Source organism: Podarcis tiliguerta (genome assembly GCF_965153285.1).
Source record: "Podarcis tiliguerta genome assembly, chromosome: 7".
In the NCBI taxonomy this organism is placed as follows: domain Eukaryota; kingdom Metazoa; phylum Chordata; class Lepidosauria; order Squamata; family Lacertidae; genus Podarcis; species Podarcis tiliguerta.
In genome coordinates, this window is record NC_139540.1 from 35,511,441 (window position 1) to 35,517,753 (window position 6,313).

A 6,313-nucleotide genomic window follows, 5' to 3' on the forward strand; every position below is an offset into this window, starting at 1 on the left:
AGTGTCCTCCAGCACTGGAGACTGATGCTCTGAAATAAAGAGGGAACGATCCCCTCTCTGCTTCCCCTGCATGCTTCCACCCACAAGTCTGTTTAGGGGGGGGGGACACATGAGGGGGAGGAGAAACTCCATTGCACAGGTGGAAGTCCTTGTGCAGGACTTCTGCTGATGGGACTCACTAGTTGAATCTGGCCCAGTGGACTATGCACATGGTATATACTATTTCTGACAGTGCCAGCCTTCTTATGGGTGAATATATAGTGGTGCATTGCTGAATGAGAGCCTTGGTGGGTTTTTCTTTAAGTAAGTCTCGAGGGAAGGCTTCAGTAGAATTTATCTGCAGATCATGGCTGTTGAGGTTTACAGTTTCTGTGAAATATCCCACATTACATGTGCATACTGTGGTAACTAGACCACAATGAGTATTAGAAAGAGATTCTATTGTACGCACTGGTGCATAATTCATTTTTATAAGCCTTCTTTCATTCTAACATCTGGCTTTAAAGCAATATTCAGGCAGCCAGAATAATCAATATTGCTTTGAACAGCAGGGCTGTTTCCTGGAAGCATTACCAGGTGTTAACTACTATTGCTCCATTGAGATATTCTTACCTAGTGGCTGAAGACTTGCCTGCCATGGTGTTTTCATTTATAAAAATGCTTCCATGCCCAATAGACCATTTCTCACACAACCTTCCCCAGTTAATCCTTTAATTCTATTTTCAAAAAGCTTGTTCAGTCCACTAAGGGGCACGTTGCCAAGGCATGGAAGGATTTCCAGGGATAGCCCTCCAGATGTTTGTTGCTTGCTTGCTACCATCAGCCCCAAGCAGGATTGTCAGTGGTCAGGGATTATGGGAGTTGTAGTCTGGCCCCATCTGGAGGGCACCACTTTAGGTGGAGCCTTCTAGGTAAAGATGGTGTAGTTTCAGGGGGCATCTCCAGCTGCCCTGTAAACTGATGTACATTCATAGACTTGGAACAAACTCCAGAAGTCCTTCAGAAGTTTGCACAAAAAGGAAAGTCTCTCCACTTCCCAGTCATCATAGAGCAGCCTACATAATCCAAATCAAAGTGCCCTAGAAATAATATTCCCAGGACAAATAACTCTAAGGTTGCAATCCTATTTATAGGTTGCATCTAGACTGCTGTTTAGATGCCATTGAGATGCCATCAGCACCCACACAATATCACTGTCATCAAAATATATCCCCCCCCCCCCCGATTTAATCTGAATTTACCTTTTCCAGGAGAAAGCAAGTTAATTTTTTTTTAAAAAAAATTGCCAATGATTGCAGTATAAAACTGCTGTCTGGAAGCACCTACAGTTATCTGGGATTAATGTCACTGAACTCAACGGAACTTGCTTTTGAGTTTACATCCATAGGTTTGCACTATCAATGACTTAATAAAAAACAAAATTATATTTTAAAAGTCTTTGATTCAGCATCATGCTTCTAATTTCAATTTATTTTAGAACTATTTATGAAGTGCAGACTGTCTTAGGATACTTGGAATATTGAAATAGTCTGGGCCTCTTTACCAGAGGCAGTGCAGGTTGTAATCACAGGCATAAGGTGATATTGGAGGATCATTTTTTTAAAAAACCAACCTATGTTTGGTTGGCCAAGAAACATCTTGGTGGCACCATCTTAAAATGTCTTCTGGACCATTGGTACTACTTTCCTCTCTTTGGATTATGATCCCCCATGTGCTGCTGCTTCCCTGCTGCCCTCCCCACCTGATCATTTTCATTTCTTCTCTGGTTTCCTCTGCCTTTGCAGACAGAGCTAACAGCACGAGACAATGCTCATCCTTTTCTCTGTGGTGTGAACAATGCATTGAATAATTTTAAACTTCTAGCTGTGGTATGAGCAAGACATTGGGTGTTTTAAAAAAACACACTCTAGTCTGCAATTCTACCTGGAATAATAAGTATAGTGGATTATATTAATTTATTTATTTTAAATAGCATAGACCATAAGTGGCCAATGTAATTCCTTCCCTTTGTTGTAGAGTACAACTCCAATCACCTCTGAGCATTGGTCATGTCAGGCATGGCCATGTACCACATCACTGGGCTTACTGGGAAGGAGAGGGGGAGGGCTAGGTGGCAGGTAGGCTGGTGCAGTGCAGGTGCAGCAGCAAGAACAGAAGATTGACTCCACCACTGCATACATGCACACTTACAACATTTTCTTTGCATGCAGCATTCCCATAGTTAAAACCATGCTCAAGGCAGCTTACAACATGAACAAAACTGCACAATTAAAAATATAACAAGCCAAACTGAGCAATGTCCACCCCATGCCACCCACCCCACTATCCCTCCCATCTCCCACCCAGTAAGCATAGAAATATGGCTGATGGGAGGCCAGGTGCATAGCACTGGCTGCCCCTAGGGCATCCTGGCTGGGGCTCATGGGAGCTGGAGTCCAGCAATACCTGGAGGGATGGATTTCCCTGATATATATGGTGGTGGTGGTTCTTAATGGAAGGAGCATAGCCAAAGATGCAAGGGAAAAGCATTAAATGACTCTGGTTCTCAGCCCAGTATACCTGAAGGAGCATCTCCACCCCCATTGTTCTGCCCGGATGCTGAAGTCTAGCGCCAAGGGCCTTCTGGCGGTTCCCCCACTGTGAGAAGCAAAGCTACAGGGAACCAGGCAGAGGGCCTTCTTGGTGGTGGCGCCCGCCCTGTGGAACTCCCTCCCATCAGATGCCAAGGAAATAAACAACTACCTGACATTTAGAAGACATCTGAAGGCAGCCCTGTTCAGGGAAGTTTTTAATGTGTGACATTTTAATGTATTTTAAATCTTTGTTGGGAGCCGCCCAGAATGGCTGGGGAAACCCAGCCAGATCAGTAATTTTAGAGCAATAATATACTGTAATTTTCAACGGCGAACAACCATTCACACTACATAAAAGAGCAAGCAACAGAGAGAGAGAATGATCTTTTTACCCAAGTCAGAAACAAAATCTCAGGGCAGCTTCTTAGGACATAATTTTGTAATGAGCTTCAATATTTAAATCCTAAAGATCAGATTGCTGCATAAGAGGTGAAATGCACACATATGTTTTATTTGGTGCTTGCTGAAAGCTTAAAATTTAAAACACATGTGAGAAGGCAAGGTATGTCCTCACCTTTGCTTTAAAGGTTGCCAACCAAAAAGAACATACGTACATGCCCTGTACATGGGGTACAGCATGCATATCCATTTGTTAGGGTACTGTGTCCCCATTTAGAATTTCTCATATGAGAAATGTGATGACCCATAACTATTGTAAGTTCAGGTGACTCCAATTAATATAATGAAATTTCATCACTGAGTAGTGCCAGCCAAGCACTTGCAAGTGTGGTTGTTCAACAGGATGTTGCCAGAAAGGAAGTGTGTGGGCATGAAGGAAAACCAGACGGTACTGTAGGATGACTCAGTATTACAGTATATAGTTCCAGCAGCGGGGGCATTATGTTAATAAATTACTTTTAAGCTCTTTTAATTTGAATTGTAAGAAGTATGCAGGACAAAAAGCATCCATAATTACTTTGCAAAGGAATATGCACTACAATTATGTGTGTTATTGTCTGTGGTAAATGTTAAGAGACTACAAATACTACAAATACTAGAGAGAAAAGCCAGAAAATTCTAACACACCCAGAGCAAAACACAAATTTTGCACCTGTTTCCATACTTAACTAGTGAATTGCTTAGTGGTAAATGTCTGAAACAAGCCATGATGCAAACATTTCTAACATTTACTGGTAAATCTCTAGGCCAACAATCAAAGATCATCGTCATGTCCATCCTTAACCTGCACATGTGGTATTTACCAAGGTACAACTCAAAATCTCTCAAATGAATTTTGCAATACAGCCATGTCTAACATTTACCAGTGAATTTCAAGAACTACCAAGCAAATGCTATAATTTCACCCTCAGTTCCTCAGCTGTCTCTTCTTTTCCATAGTATGCATGTGTCTTGTGAAAAATTAACAATTGCATACACAAAATAAAGACTTTGCAGAGGCTGACATGGCTAATATTTCAGTCTTTATTTACATGGAAGTAATGACTACTGATTTCAGGATAACCTACTTTCATTAAGTGCTTTAAAGAAAAAATTGTACTATGTTTCTTTGTGATGGGGATTGGGGATAAACTACTTATCAACAAAGCAAACAAACCTTTCTGTATTAAAGATATAACTTCAAATTACATTTGGAATTTTCCTGAATATGTATCATTGGGTGAACCACTGATCTGCAGGCCTCATTCTGCACTTTCTAGTTACTGAACACAATACTTAATTAGAGTACATAGATGAGCACTGCAAATAAGTGAAGGCTGGAGAGCAAAGACTCTTTGAAAAGTGAAAACAATGTTTTGTGATCACACATCCAACCATCATAATGCCTGTTTGAGAGTAGCAGAGAGCTTTATCATTCCTTTGAAAGCTCTGGTTCCTATAAATTATCTGTGTTTTTTAGAGCCATGAGTCAACAAAACTGGGAGGATTATAAACAAAACTGTCTAAAATGACTAATTTCTTTCTTTTCTTTTTTTAAAAAACTTACTAAACTGTGACTTAGGCCTTTGCAAGCAAGTCAGCAAAAGATTTTCAAAATGATAAACAACCTACTACCAGCTGAAAGAGAAAAGTCATACCTTTGCTGTTTGGTGCATGACATCATGCTGTTATCTAACGTCATTTTACTTGTTGGCACTGCACTAACTTTTAATGTACCAGACCAGAAAAATCTGTGTTATCATCTGATTAGACCATGAAAGCCCAGGAAATCTCTCTCTGATCTGCCCTTTCCTTCCAAATATAAACCAATCACTGTCTACTTATGAACAAAGAACAGCCATCTGTTCTTTAACTTTAATAATATTTTCTCTCCACCCCCCCCCCAACCGCCCCCATTCCTAGTGATATATCGAGCCACTGGCAGAGGCCATTAGAAAATATTTTCAGCAGCAGAAATTGCTTGTGAAAACGCCAATATAACACTTAGATGTGTTGGGAATGGGAGTGTATGTTAAAATCCTTCCATTTGCTTCGAAGATAGATAGATGATGGAAGCACTTCCTTACTTTCTGCAGTAAATGCTACAGAGAGGAATGGGTGGAAGTGATTCACTCTCCCTCCTCCCTGTCCCATATTAATAGGGATGCTTTCTCGCCGAGAAGGAAATTCTATTGACCCTGTTTGATTTCCCCAGTACATCCTTCAGCTTCTGTTTTTATATGCCTGAAGGAAGCAGACGACGATTTGCTTAGGAGCAAGCGGCATATCTGCAACTACCCCGGGGAGGCACCGCGCTATCCTACCCCTCGCAACTCTCTCAGGCTTTGCTTTCCCTTCTCTAAATGGGTAACCTTCACCTGAACTTCCCCTCCTCAACTTGTGCCTTCTCTGAGGTTTGGGGGTGGGAGGGCGGCCGATAAGGATTCTTCATTCCCTCCAGACCTGTTTTTCAGTTGATCCCTTGAGAATTGCGGGATGCTCAGTTTAAGCAGATTTTTTTTTTTTTTTTGCCGGGGGGGGGGTTAAAAAGCAGAAAAGGGTAGCCGAAAGGCAGGGAAGAAAGATGGGTGGGGGAAGGGACGTTAAGCGCAGATGGGTTGCAGGCGAGCGCTGTCCACGCAGGATAGTGCTGAAACGCCGCAGCCATGGTATTGCAACAAAAAAGAAGGGAGAAAACAGAAGCTACCGCAGACACAAGAAAGATCGTCCCAAATACCTTTAGAGAGCCGTAAGGAAAAACGAAGCCCCGCCTTGGGTGAGGTTGTTTGCAGGAACCCTTGCCTCCAAGATGGGTGGGTGAGAAGGTTTCTGAGTGTCCGCCTCAGCCTAGGATCTCTCTCCAAAGAACTGTGAATGAGTGAGCTCCGGCTCCACGGGGCGATGCATTTTTGGGTAGCATGCGCGAGTGTGCGCCTTCTCCACGCAGTGGCCTGCCGTCCCCCTGGGTCCTAAAGACCTTCTTCGTTCAACCCAGTATTGTAAGGAGAGAGCACAATGTGGGAACACTCACATAGACGCAGAGACCCCTTTTGTGACAGATGCTTCCACGAATGTTCTTCACGAAGCGTTGACTGCAGATTTCAATATGTGACCAAATCAAAAACAGGCTCCCTAAGGGGGGGGGGCAGTAAGCCACCTGATGCATCGCCCGGGGCAGAGCTCCTGAAAAACCCACCATTTCCAGGTGTTTGTAGTTAAAGCGGTGGCTGTGTGGGGGGAGTGGAAACGGCAATCGAAAACCCACCTTTGTTTTCCTGTGCTTTCATGCAAGAAACGGCACA

At 42.8% G+C, this 6,313-nt stretch overlaps 1 protein-coding gene across 1 annotated transcript in view; it reads right to left on the reverse strand.

Annotated features, from left to right (window-relative positions):
- Window positions 1-6,045, reverse strand: part of CLVS1 (clavesin 1) — a 61,095-nt gene extending 55,050 nt beyond the window's left edge. Inside the window, exon 1 of the mRNA XM_083451318.1 lies at window positions 5,749-6,045. The gene's annotated coding sequence lies outside the window, so the exon portion shown is untranslated. The remainder of the gene's footprint in view (window positions 1-5,748) is intronic.
- Between the last annotated feature and the right edge of the window lie 268 nt (window positions 6,046-6,313).